This window comes from Hippoglossus hippoglossus, chromosome 19 (genome assembly GCF_009819705.1).
Source record: "Hippoglossus hippoglossus isolate fHipHip1 chromosome 19, fHipHip1.pri, whole genome shotgun sequence".
Classification (NCBI taxonomy): Eukaryota; Metazoa; Chordata; class Actinopteri; order Pleuronectiformes; family Pleuronectidae; genus Hippoglossus; species Hippoglossus hippoglossus.
The window spans coordinates 19,447,591-19,460,643 of record NC_047169.1 but is presented as its reverse complement, the minus strand read 5'-3'; positions in this window follow the sequence as shown (position 1 = coordinate 19,460,643).

The window sequence follows — 13,053 nt, the reverse complement described above, 5'->3', positions numbered from 1 at the left end:
TGTCCACACCAAATCAGTCTTATTCACTTCACTGAAATCCTGCAGTCCAGTGTGATATGTTATGACCCACACCACTATATCCCCCCAGGTGAAGAAAAGCTTTTCCCACACCCCTCGACTGAAGCCAGTGCATTCCCTCTTTATTAAGCCTCATCCAGTCACTGTTGATGGTGTTAGCAGGTAGTAGGATGCAGGTAGCCAAGACCACAGAGCCCACATTTTCTGGCTTTATGTTCATCTCGCCCTCCATCTTGTTGAGAGAATGCCTAAGGCCCACTCAGCCCTCATACTGGCCCGTGACTTTCGGCAGTGGAAACTCTGTCTAATAAAGGATATTGCCCTCATTCAGTAGGTCTTCAGAGGGAGTACACCATCACCCACCATGGGGAATGGCAAATGGGTGTCTGCGAGTTTTGACCTCCATGCCTCAAGTACACACCAGCATCGCTTTGCTTTCCAAAGTCGCCCACCTGGACAAATGTGGAGCGTTTCTCAGCATCAACAAGTACAAGGACAACAATGGAGAATGCCCTCTTGTAGTTGAAGAACTGGCTTCCAGATCTTGACGATGCCACTGTGGTCACGTTTGCCATCAATGGCACCTAGGACTTTTGGGGAGGCTGTGCACATCTCTTTATTTGGAAATTGAGTCGCTTCTCATTTCCTCTGTGGTCTTCCCAAGCTGAAGCTGGAAGGCAAGTCTTGTGAAGCTCTCCACTGTTCCTCAGAATCTGTACAATAAAGTTACAATAATAAAGTGTCATAAACATTATTGAATCGTATTAAAGGGGACATAGCATGCAAATTCCACTTTGTTAGTGCTTCTACAGGTTAATGTGGGTATCTGGCATGTCTACCAACCCAAAAACTCTGGGAAAAAAACACTCGCGCGTTTTGTTATGGTTCCTCTAAGTCAGAAACGTCATGCTTGAGCGACTCGATTGAGCTTCCTGGGTTTTGTGTCATAACAATGCACTGGAAGTCTCCCTACATGGCCTTGGCCCACCCGTCCCCGTCCCCGTCCCCCCACACTCGTTACGCCGGGTTTACACCGGCCGCAGCGAGGCTGTGAGGCAGCGCAGCGCCGTTCCCAAGCACGCAGCCGCCTGGCTGTTCACACGGGACGAGCATTTCTCCGCTGGTCAGCCCGCGATTCACTCACATGTGGCATTTGTCTGGATCGTTGGGACTGGGAGGCTGCAGCAGTTGCTCGGGCGCGACCGCTCACTCTCCCGTGCGTGAGCTGGAATTTGTGTCAACGCCACACAGCCAGCAGTGTGGAAGACTTCCGCAGTGTTCAGCACTACTGTAACACTGGCACAAACACATAGAGCCCCCCCCACTCGTTACGCCGGCGGAAGCGCCGCTGCGAGGCAGCGCAGCGCCGTTCTGCAGCGCAGCGCCGTTCTCCAGCGCGCAGCCGCCTGGCTGTTCACACGGGACGTGCATTTCTCCACGCTGGTCAGCCCCATAGACTGTATATATAAGGTCAGCCCGCGATTCTGCTTTCTCCGCTTGTTGTTGTACCCGTTGAATGTCGGGGTTCGGGGGTAAATGATGGTCTTCATAGCCCCCCCCCACCCCTCTCTTTCTCTCTCTGTCTGTCTGCTTGTGTGCTTGTAGTGGATGGGCAGAGGGGGACATTTAATTATGTGATTGGGAAAATTAAAACTCCAGGACAACAGAAGGGGAATACAAAGTATGGGATGCATATTTGATCATTTATATCATATAAAATATGTAATTTATATTGTTTAAAATCATGGGGGGAGAGGGGAGCTGGCTCATTAGCATTTAAAGGAACAGGCACCCAAAACAGGTCACTCTGTGGAGGGCTGTTTTAGACAGGGTAAAAAGGGTGCTGTTTTAAATGATCCTTGTGGTATTTTGACCAAAGTATGTTACAGACATTTCATTAAGACCCCAAGGAACCATATGAACTTGTGGTAAAATGGGCATACAATGTCCCCTTTAAAGTAAATGTTTTATTTCCCCTTATAGCTGATGAATGCAAGAAGAGATGGAAGGTGCTTTTGTTTAATGCAAAAAGTATAAAAATCTGCCTAGTGGGTTCGCGGGTGGAACTGTCAGATAGTGGAAATATGAGAAAGTAATGTCTTTCCCGCTGCCATATGCAATACCCTGAAGGTGAGTCTGCTTTATAGTTTAGGCTTGACTTACTGAATCAGCATTGTTCTGAAAACAATTTCACTAACAGTTAAGTCAATTGAAATGTGTGGTTCTTTTTTATTATACTTACATTGTATATTATTTAGCTCAAGAAACACACTGCAGCCTCAGCAGGATGTGGAAGAGGCACCGGATTTGAGTGCCATGGAAGAGGATCCAGAGGGGGGAATATCGGGAATATCAGCTGAAGATCTTCAACTGCACTCCCTGTAGCTGTTTTCAGACACAAACTCTGGAGAATGTCCGGATTTACTGTTGAGTTTGTCTCACATGTGAATGATGCAGCAGGAGATTCTCCAGTCAGATGTGTTCACAACAACGTCAAAATCTCCGGAGTGTTCAGGCAAGTGGTGACGCAGCCAATGAAATCCAGGGGAGAGCAGGAAAACAGGAAGTTGAGGCTGAAACAGGCTTCTTAGGAGCAGCTGAGTGTGGTAGGTCACAGCAAAAAAAAACTCCAAAACTCACTGGCTAAAAAAATACTATTAATTCTAGAGTTTTGCTGTAGCATTACTAATGACTGATGAACAACAAGCCGACGAAGACTGGAGATGAGAACTGGGCTTTTAAAACTGCTCTGGTGGGGATGTCAAGATGAATGGCAGGTGATTAGATGATTTGGAGGAAGCGGCAGAAGTAAGTGAGCCACACCCAGCTGCAGCACACTGCACCTACACTAACACACACACACACACACACACACACACACACACACACACACACACACAGACTAGGGATACTCTAATACCCCAAAAAAGAACACAAATCCTCCTCGTCAGGACTATAAATGTCCTTACCTGACTTAATCTGGCCAGTAGTGGACAATATATGCTTTAGGTATCTCATGAAGTTTGTATATAATCAGTGTATAAACATGTCCACTAGTTACAAAAGGTACACATATTTATAGCAAAGCATCTTGGTATATAATATTTATTGTGTTACCCCAGCCCGGAAACTGTGTACATGTACTTTAAGTTACATAGATTTAAAGTATGTGTAACTATAATGTATTTGGTTAATATTCATGGACTCTAATGGAATTGTGCTGTTTTTGCCTATTGCCTGTGATGGACACATAACATTATCCGTCTTAAGTGCCCACCTCCTCTTTGTTTAAAGTGCATGAATGTAGGTCATGATAGAATAGAAGCTCCGGCGAGGTATTGACCGTCCTAATGGTGTCTTCGCTCAGCTCTGAAGAGACCAGTGGAGGAGACAGGTGAGAGAACAGTGTCTGATAATAGAGTATGGCAGCTGAGAGGAGCAGCATCACACGAAGAACATAACAACTAAATTAAACTATAAAGAAATCATCTGAGGTCGATTACCTGATTAAAAGCTCCTAATCACCAAAACACTCGACAGTTATGATCGTCATTGGAACATGAACTGTGCTTTTTGTTGCTGCACCGTATGAGGAGAGTTATTTATTAGAAACTTTGCATCATGCTGTTCAAATTGCTTCCCACACCAAATAATATGATGTGAAATTTTAGCACGCGGCCATTATTGTAGAAAAAAATATTTATAGATTTGATAGTAGAGTTGATGAGAGTCGGATATATAGATGTGTAAAATAATCTCTTAACATGTACTTAGATTTTAATGTGTTCAGGAATCTAATGTATTCAGTATATATGTGCTCAGATAAGTGTAAATGAGATGTGTAAAAAAAAGTCTTAAAGTAAAAAAGTGCAGACAAATCATTAAATGTGCACATATATTAGTACATGTGTCAAGACCCAGCTCGTGAGAGGGAAAAGAGTAGCAACACAAAACACCAAAGTTATTTATTAAAAAGATTTTTGAATTAATTCTACATTAAAAGGAGGTGAGGCAAATCTGGAAACAAAGAGCGAGTCTCTGCTGCTTAAATGAAAAAAAAAGAATATAACCAAAAGAGGACTCTAAAATGCGGCCGATAATTTTTACCTAAATGGAAACAAAAAATGGAACCAAAAATCCCTCACTATTTACTAATCTAAGAAACCCCCTAAACAGTCAGACACAGCACCATGAGTATATAACGAGTGCCTCATTTCTCGTACAAGATCACATTAAAACAACAGGTAAAGCTAGTGGAGGGGCACAACGAGACATTACGAAAACCCAGTCGCTGTGACTGACCAGCTTCACAGGATTTTGAAGATGCCGGTCCATGTGGTGGTTGTCCATTGGGGGCGCTGCACCACTGGGACTGTTGCAATCACAAGCCGAGGCTGGCCAGATGAGAGGCAGGAACTGAGGGCTGGGGCACACCTCTCCGGTGGGAGCCAATCGGAGTCGAGGGACCAGACAATCTTCATTTGCATATCCAAACACACTGCAAGTGTGGAGGAGGGGGAACGACATGCAGCCTTAAAGGGATAGTTCACCCCGAAATGAAAATTCACTCATTACCTACTCACCACTATGCCGATGGAGGGGTGGATGAAGTGTTTGGGAAAAAAATTATTCATTGGATTATATTCCCATAAGGTATAAAACATGTTACCCTCAAGTTTGGCCTGTATCATTGATAACAAGGCCAAAACCCTTGATGACGCTGATGTGCTCAACTGAAGTTATGTCCCTAACATCTGCTGGTGGCTGCTAACACCTGCAAACATCTACTGGTAGTTGGTAACTTAAATTGTGCAGAGGACCTTCAAACGTACAAGGGATATTCACCATGTTGTCCTATATTCTAAAAAACTCCCATATAAATAAGACATACCTCTGGAGTGTAAGGTATATTACTTTATTTATTGATTTTGGATTGCTGGAAAAACATGGAATAAATAATTCCTGCCAAATTTTTCTGCCAACAAGTAAAATGCATATTAAGATTTCTACTGTGTTAGTTTAGAGAAATCCCACAGTTAAAGTCCTGCATTTATAACCATGATTTAAATTTGCAGACACATATTCATAAATCTGAGTATGCATTTACAAGTTTGATTACGCAAATCAAATCTTTGCACAAACAAATTGAGAAGCCGCAACAACACGAAACTTACACAGGATTTAAAACTATGTTCTGATTCACACCACGAGACAAATGACTCATTGACAAATATCTTTGTTGAAGAATGTGCTACATCTTCAACGGCCAAGAAAAGCTTAGGATCGGCCCCATGTCTCTTTATTGTCCCTGTTCAGTGCCAGTACACATAGAGAGACATGTAAGATTGATTACCTATGCGTTGTCCTGGAGGGGCCCATGAGACGTCTTCAGACACCAGGGCCGCGTGTCATTCATGAGTACTTGACCAAGTGGTACACATTGAGTAGAGTGGTAAACATTACAGTAATTATATATAGAGCCAGTGAAGATGAAGCCAATGTCACTGCAGTGCCAGTGAGACAAAAGGACGAGGTTTCAGTTTGTAGAAACCGAAGGGCCTGTCAGGTCATCCAACAGCATCAGACACCCCATACAACAGCAGAGATAGAAGGACAGTGTTTGACACCGAAATTGTCCCAATTAGTCGTGTGGGAGGTTTATGGAGGTGTGAAAGAAGGCAGGGTATTAAACTTCCCTCTCTGGCTCGAAAACACACAACCTTAGCAGCATTGAAAATGTTTTTTCCTTTTATTTTTGGTGGCTTTTAATTAACAGCGTTTGCAACAAGCCAAAGACCATTTGATGCTACAGTAATAGCACATTCCTTAAATAGAAAAAGTATCTTGTCTCTGCTGTTGTCGCTAATGGGCCTGTTGTTGCCATTGTGCCCGTTGTCAACGTGCAGTTGTTGCTAACGTGCTGCTTTCTTGATCGACAACGTCACTTATGTTTCTGAGTCCCAGCCGCTGCTGCTACAGAGCACTGGTCGCCTGTTTAGTCAAAATTGTTTAATATTAAGTGTATCGTGTTTCCAAATTGCACCAAATTTAACAGTGCACTTCCCTTGGCCCTTAACAATACACATGCCAAGCGTGAAACCGATAAGATGAACAGTTCTCCAGATATGCGTTAGAAGGATGTGGAATTTTTTAGATGTTTCTGGCCAACACATTTAAGCCTGTTTTTGGTCCTTTTGGGGGGAAGCTACATAATCCGGGGATATTTCTGAGTTGATTCATCACTGCAACTAAACCATTCACATTGTTTTTTGATACAGTGTCAAACATCAATTATAGCCACGTTAGATGAGACCACTGTTTTATTCGCTGCTATTAATAGTAATGTAATGCAGCAATGACCCCCTCACCCCCATTAGTACCAAGCCCATTCTCTGTGCCAATGAGCCAATTGTCAGTAACCCCGTACACCACCTGGTATTAACAGGTTTTTGTGATCCGATCACAAGCGGACAGCTCTGAGTGCATGAGATCACACCTGGCATAAAAATGTAGCTCCAAATGTGTGTCCTGATCGGATGTCAGACTGGATCTCACTTCCCCTGTCCTATAAACAAGTAATCACGTACCTCATTCCCGCTGGCAAAGATGCAGAGCAATGGCGGGAAGCGGCAAGGAGAAGAGAAAGAAATCAAAATATGCCAATGGAAACGTTGTCATGACATTTACAGGGTGAACAGTAGAGATGCAGCTTTCATGTTACAACGTTATCTGCATTTGTATGAAATTGTTTGTCCAATACACCAGTTTGATGTCATGTGGAAAAGTTGAGTTAGTTACTCTTTTTTTTTTGCAGAATGACCCTATTTTTTCGTGCAAGGGCCCCATGTGTTGGAAGCCCCGCTGTGCTGCCAGACTAGCCTCATTAAAATGAGTGCTGTTTTTTTCAAATGGTGCCACGTCTCAGGCCTTGCTGCTAATTTGTCTCAACAGCCAGTGCATTACTATGACAATGCAATCCCCTGTGGCCCAACATGGCTCCTGATAAACCTCCAGAATAAAGAAGAGGACTCGAACAGTATTTACAGGACACGTCCAAATGCGAAACAAGGTCAGTTATTACCATTTTTTTTCTGACTTTTTGCATTTTGAAGAATTTGTTATTCTCACAGCCTAGATAAGTAAACTCTGTGTATGAAGGATCCTCATTTAAATTCTATGTGCTGAGGAATGCTTGGGTGGGGCCAGTTTGAGAAACAATGCACATGTGCAGTGGGTCGCATAATGTGGAAGCAAGCCTGGGAGTTATTTCTGTTTTTCTTGAGGGAAAAAAAGGCAGACAAGCAATTTTCATCCAAATGATTGTGCACCAACTTGGAGTTTGGTATCGAATTCTTGTAATAGGAGCTTTTTCAATGAAAAAAGCTGATGGAGGTATGATGTGGCTCGCAAAATCTAAATAATGAGCCAAAAGAGTCTAAAAGTTTGGTGATGTGTCGCTGTGGATTTGTCACAATGGCTACATTCACACTACTACATTATTGTTTGAAAATGCACCAACTCTGCTGTGGATACGCCTGGTATCTACACTACTAGAGAATTTTAGAGCCGCTGAGGAGTTTGGAAACGCTGCTGGCCCCCGTTTTAGTTTGAAAACTCTGACGCAGCTTTTAGGTGTGGACAAGCAGAAATGGAAATGTTTGAAAACGATGCCAAAGACACTCACAACTTCTTGTTGATTGGCTCTTTTACAATCATAAGGTAGCCTTCGCTGATTTGCATCACATGACCCCCTTCTGTCCGTCATTAGCCTGTTAGAACGGATTAAGATGGATATGGAGCCAAAACGCTTGTGTGGACAGAGATTTCTTGAGACTTATTTTTAGATGTCTATTTTCAAAGTTGTTCAAAGTTGTTTTCAAGTGAAAACGTAGTAGAATGGATGCAGCCCATGAGCGAACCCTTAAATATCACACTTGGGAAGTTGCTTATTACGATTAAATGACTATGTATCCTCATACCCCAAAATCGGCCAACAGGTATTGTTGGGAGAAAGATAAAAAAAAATATGACAATTGCTGGAAATCGTTTTGTCGTTGCAGGATATTCATGTGCATGTAAAATCGGTTTTGTGATTTGAATTCATTCCTCTGGTTGTTTACTGTGATGCCTTAATGTCAACAGCAGCAGCCAAACCTAGGCAGCAGATAGGCTGTAGGCCTTGAGAAATCAAAAGAGAGCAATGATAAAAAAACTAAATCCAACCTTGTAATGTGTAAATGCTGTAAACTGCTGAACAGACCGCTGTTTAGAAAACCAATCATCGCTGGGACTTTTTTTGCATACAAATCAGAATCGGCTCCTGTTCATGATAAGAGATAAGTGAGAGATGATAATGTAATACTGATATACGAGCCCGCAATCATTCCAGAGGAGCAGCCTGTCCTCCCAGACCCAGTCCCACTTACCTTCTCATTTATTCCTACAGGACACACATTAACTAATGATGACAGAACGACGACAAAGGTAAATTGATCACTTAATCAGTCTTAATTTATGATTTGATGGGTCCTGATTAAATAGCAACACACCCATGGGTATTCTTGACAGATCAATTGACACATCAACATGCAGGAGAGAATAGGGACTCCATTAGCCACTGTGTCTGCCTGTGCTCCCCCAGGACTTGAATTTAGGTGATGTGATTTTTTTTTTTGTTAATGAGCAAACTTTCCCCGTCTCTTTCCTGCACTGATAGACAATTAGTTATTAGTCTTGAAGGTTTATTATGCATCAAACAAAGTAGATTGCACAATGTGCTTTCTGACCACATCTAAAGGCTAAATTGGGTTTTAGGTGTCCAGAACTGGTACAAATATAAAATGCTTGCAATCATGCAGTAGTTTCCTTCTAACTTCCCCCTGAGAGAAAACTTTGACCTCCAGTGGTTTTACTTCTCACCTTGCTACAACGATGAGTTGTCTAGGAAGTGACAGCATGACTGTGTGGTTTTTACTCAGACTATATGATGGATAGCATGACAGCTTTCCAAAAATATAAGGAAACCGGTGGCTGTCTCATAAACCCGGCCTCCTCCATGTTAGTGGATAGGACATGGACCAAACAAAAAAGTCAATATATACATCCTATACATTTTTCTCAAACATGGTTTGTGTTATTTGAGAAAGCTCTCATCACATGGATGTATGTTTGAGTCTTAATGTTTGTTTATATAAAACAAGGTGAAACTTCATGATTGACAGCTAAGGCTAACTCACAAATGGTTGAGAGTGGCACCTCGGTGATCACGACTGTGCAAACTCTGGCTAGTAATCACCAACGCAAGATGGCAGTATCCGTATCTAAGATATTTGGCTTCAATTTTCTTCAGTGGACAGAGTGAAGACGTGTTATCCTTCTTTATATATACAGTCGTATTCTCCCTACTGTGTCAGAGAGAAATAAATCCTCAATAGCTAACTTCAGCTGGCAGTTTCACAGGCAGCAGAACAGTGGAATACCGACTTTGAGGAAATAAAACTGTCCTGAGACAACTGTTCAATCCTTTTTCCTTTAAATAAATCCATTCAATCCAGTTCAAATAATAAGTGTTTGGCTTATTTTCTATTTTTGAGCAAATGTGCCAGCACCTCAATTCACCTCAAATAACTTTTTACTCAATCTGTCTTTTTCTGTGTTTTTTAGATTGTGTAGAAATCTGGTTTGTCAAGTATACATGACCTGACTACATAGTAATGGCAACAGACTGATCTTGATAGAAAAGTTCAAGCGCAGCCAAGTACCCTTTGGCAAACTGGTCAATTGCTCCATAAAGAAGGCATAATCACTGAAGTGTTACAAAAACTGTCTCTGTCTCTGACTCTGACCCTTCCAGATGCTATCATCTGGAAGGTTGTTTTACCCGTGTTGTACAATTTAACAAGCACTGTGTTTGAAGCATCCTGAGGCTTGGACTTATCAGTAAAGATAGATTGCACAAAACGGAACCGAAAGAAATATACTTTATACATCACTTACAAAGCTCGAAACCCAATGTATGATCCTGGGATAAAGTGCGCATAAATCGTACAAGCCAAGTCTGTGGGAAGTGTTCCACCAGCAGGATAAACACAAAACAATATTGTCAAACTGCTGGAAAGTTACTTGAATTTCCTTGAATCGCTGTGATGTCCAATCTTTATTTGCAGCTCCAGCAGCTACAAGATAAGACAGGCTGTCTGTGCACCTGTGGACACTCCCAGAGACGGACGCACTTTCAGGATCAGCCACCCGACTCTTAGCCACACAACAGCTTGTAAGTTGTTATTGATTTTGACCCTCAGGGCTCTGCTCATTGAGTCAGGGGCGACAAATTCAGTGCTTTAAAGTTCAGAAAGATTGCATTTTAGATAAGCGCTGTCAGTGACTGTCTGGTGAAGTCCTGTGCTGATAAAAAAAGGAGGGTGTGAGTAAACACCTGGAGACAGTGCCAATTGCTATCTTCACAGTGGATTACAGTGGAAACCATCTTTAGGGCTGAAAATTGCCCCTCATCTCGTCCCTATCCACCCCCTTTTCCCCCAGACTGGGTTAGATAAAGATGGGGCTCTTCAGAGCAGAGAAACTGGACTCTCAGGCGGTAATGGAGGCAAACCCCCCCGAGAGTCCGCAGAGATAGAAAGCTCCACTCAGCCATTAGTCATCACTGTACTAACTGGTCACGGCGGTCAAGAGATGAACAGCAAAATTAATCGAGAGTTAATTCCTCCGATGAAGGGAGGGATTAATCAGCCTTAGTGTGCCATTTCATTAACTAGCCGTGGATTGCTGTGCCGGTGTATGTGCTACACACTGCAAATCAGCAGATATTTTTCATCATCATTAATGTTCAGTCAGTCGTGGAAGTAAAGGTGCGTTGAGAGTGCTGTCTGCTGATCTTAGTTGGGTCCTCTAATGTCAATATTGACTGTGATTTTCGTCTTGTGAAATTGTGCCTTTTTTAAATTGTGGTGAAGAGAAGGTACTCAGGTAGCAATAACCCTGTGCAAATCATATTTAAGCATAACAATTTTTTTGGTAATATTTGTAGTCTTTTGTCTACAAAAGGTGGCAAACTTGTGAAATCTTAAAAGTTAAATGTGCAATAACAATATAGCAGTACAATATAGTAAATCATTGTATACTCTTAGAGAGATATTATTGTCACTGTGTTCATGGATGTTATTCGATGCAAAACTTTATGTTGCACTTATCTGGATAAATTTACTCGAGCATATTAGGCACCACTTTTTCTACAGTGGCTGTAATGATGGACTGACACGCAGCAGTTCTTAGAGTTAATGTACACAAAGTTTCAGTTTGCATGTAAAAAATTGAAGTTTGAAAAAAAAAAAAGACTTAAGATTTCACAGGAAAAGGTTTCATGCTAGGTTGCTAAATGCAACATGCAATGGAAACAGATTGCATGACATAGGCGTGGACAAATGGAAGATAAAAACACAAAGTCTATGATTTTCCTAAAAATTAAGTGATCATGATGGGAAAAGGCAAATCTTTACCCAACTTCTTTTTTATTGTCCCCAGAATTCTGTAATTTGTTTCCATTTAACCAGGACTGAAATCTTCAAGAATACCTCTTAAAAACATGAAACAAACTATATATAAAATATCATATTTGCTGTTTATCAAGATATTCCCAACTCATATGATGTAATAGGAGTTGATGGAAATGTGGCTATTGATAATGATCATCCTTTGTTAAATATGGGGCTATACAGGAGGTAGAGACTGCTGTCCACAAACCAGAAGGTTGGTGGTTCGATCCCTGGCTCCTCCAGTCCTTGGATCAAACCCCAAATTGCTAATGATGGCCGTGCGGACAGTGTCATAGAAAAAAAGCTGTCCATAGTCGTGCTTACGTTTGTGTGTGCAAATATGACTTATACTGCAAGTAAGAGTGAAAAGGTGCTAATTAAACACAGTGCATGTACATATTTCACCGGTTAAGTGACAACTTTGAACTTTGATAGAGCTGGAAAAAGGACAACCACATTTAGCAGAAAAAATACATCCACTATTAGGATATGTATGTGTTTTTTTTCTAGTTGGCACTTTGACCAGTTTTCTGTTTCCACTATCATCCCAGTCTCTGTTCTCCCCATAAATCTCTCTGTGACTTCAAGTGAGCATGAGGAAGAGTAATGGGAAACAGTGAGGAATCCAGGATCATCAAACTCCTGCTCCTCTATAGGATCCCACAGAATGATTCAGGTTCTTCAGAGTAAAAAATGGAGGAAGCTGCTGGGGACATTTTGATTGTTTGTCATGGTGCACAAAGTAAAGTTAAATGCCACTTGTACTTTTGCTTTGTGAGCTGGCTGCTCGCCTTATTATAAATCTACAACTACAGCTAAAACAGAAAGACGGCTTAGATCCAGACCCTGGTGCTGCCTTCAGGTGCTTGTCTTTTAAAACTCATAATTTGACGAATGAACTAAACCTTACCTGTCAATTTCAGTGACATAAACACAGGCTTAGAAATAAATGGAAGGTTTGCTGGTGGGGTAGTTTTAAGCCTGTGGCCACAAGTTTCTAAATGTGTCTTGTCGGAACTTCTAACTTTACAGCGTGTGATATTATATAAAGTTTTGTCTCTGGCTTCCTTAAATCCATTCGCACTCCTCTTTTCCCCTTATCCCTCTGTTTCTGTCAACCTTCTCCGTGAGTTCCCAAGCAATTTAAGCTTCCACAATCACCTGCTGTCACTATCAGCTCTTTGAGAACAGCAACATGATCAGTGGAGCAGTTCCACATTCTCTCAGTCCAATCCCTCTGTACACCACCTTCTGTGTTTCTACCAACCCCTTCTCCCATAAACCGTGGTGTGTGCCCAAATACACCACGGAAGAAGTTTCACTTCTGTCTGCAAAACTGATTACTTTGTTCTTTTGGGAAGTTTCAGTGTTTTAAGAGATTCAGATTTGTCATTGTCATACTCAGGTCAAATTCAAACGTCATCTGCCTGACTTTCCCAAAAAATGGGAGCTGGGTGGATTGTTTATATGGATATTCAACTGT